Consider the following 1073-nt stretch of genomic DNA (forward strand, 5'->3'; position numbering starts at 1 on the left):
GGGGACGGGGGACTGGGCATCCCCTGCAGGGGCTAGCCCATTTAACAGCCAAAATCGCAACAAACACCCTGTAAATGGGAGCTCTGAGCGGCCATTTGCCGTGTCTCTCCCCTTTCCTGCAGGACATCAAAATAGGAAAATTTGGTAGAACTGCCCACAGGGATTTGGGGTTTTTTTTACCAACTTTAGGCTCTAGCAATAAAAACAAAGCCCAAATGGTTTTCGTAGCCTTTTGTTGTTGTTTTTCACGGGAGAGGGCAGGGATGGGTTGACTCCTGCCTCTCTGGGACCCCCCCCTCCATGTGGGCTTCATGGTGGGGCAGGAGCGTGGGGCTCACCCAGGCATGGGGAAGCCCCCGGCTCCGAGCCCGGGGCCACCTTAAATAAACTGCGGTGGAGCGGACAAAAAGCGTAGCTGCGATTAGGGCTGTGACTGAGAAATAATGCAGAGAGCTCTTAGTGGGAATTTGAATTACTGAGAAATTGCTTAAAAATAAATGTGTAGCAATTACTGAAAGAGACAAAAGGCTGATTTGTGAATAGAGGTTGAGGGCAAAACAAAAAAACAGGTTTTGTCACCTTTTGGGAACAGAACAGACTGATCCCAGTAAAGATTGTGAGGGATCTGTGTAATCCTTGTTTAGAGGTGGAAGTGTCCAGCTGAATGTTTTTGATGCATGCATCGGGTGCTGTCAAAACGTCTGAAAAAATCATAATAAATAGTTAGATAAATGATGGCCACAGGAACAAAGTCGATCAGTCCAGTGATCCATGTGATGTGTCTGGTTAGGGCATAGGAAACATATTTTCACAGAACGCTGTGAAACACAGGAACTGTGAATCTGGGAAACCAAAGAATAAGGTTTCTTAAGCAATTTTCGTTAATCTTTTTTTTGTCATAGCTTGTTTCACATAATGGATCTATTTCATTTTGTGCATCCAAAAAAAGACCCTTTAAAACAACATTAGCGTTTCTCTTCCTTCCTGTAAATATGTGAGGCTTGCCCTTCTTGGCATTTTTTAAATTTGTTTTAATGAAAATAATGTTTTCAAACACCAGTGCTGGGGGGGGG

General features: G+C 44.4%; 1 protein-coding gene across 1 annotated transcript in view; it reads left to right on the forward strand.

The window, feature by feature from the left end:
* GAD2 (glutamate decarboxylase 2) overlaps window positions 1-1073 on the forward strand; it is a 37710-nt gene that overhangs the window by 734 nt on the left and 35903 nt on the right. The window lies entirely within an intron of this gene.

Source organism: Egretta garzetta, unplaced genomic scaffold (genome assembly GCF_000687185.1).
Source record: "Egretta garzetta isolate BGI_Z169 unplaced genomic scaffold, ASM68718v1 scaffold142, whole genome shotgun sequence".
NCBI classification, from domain to species: domain Eukaryota; kingdom Metazoa; phylum Chordata; class Aves; order Pelecaniformes; family Ardeidae; genus Egretta; species Egretta garzetta.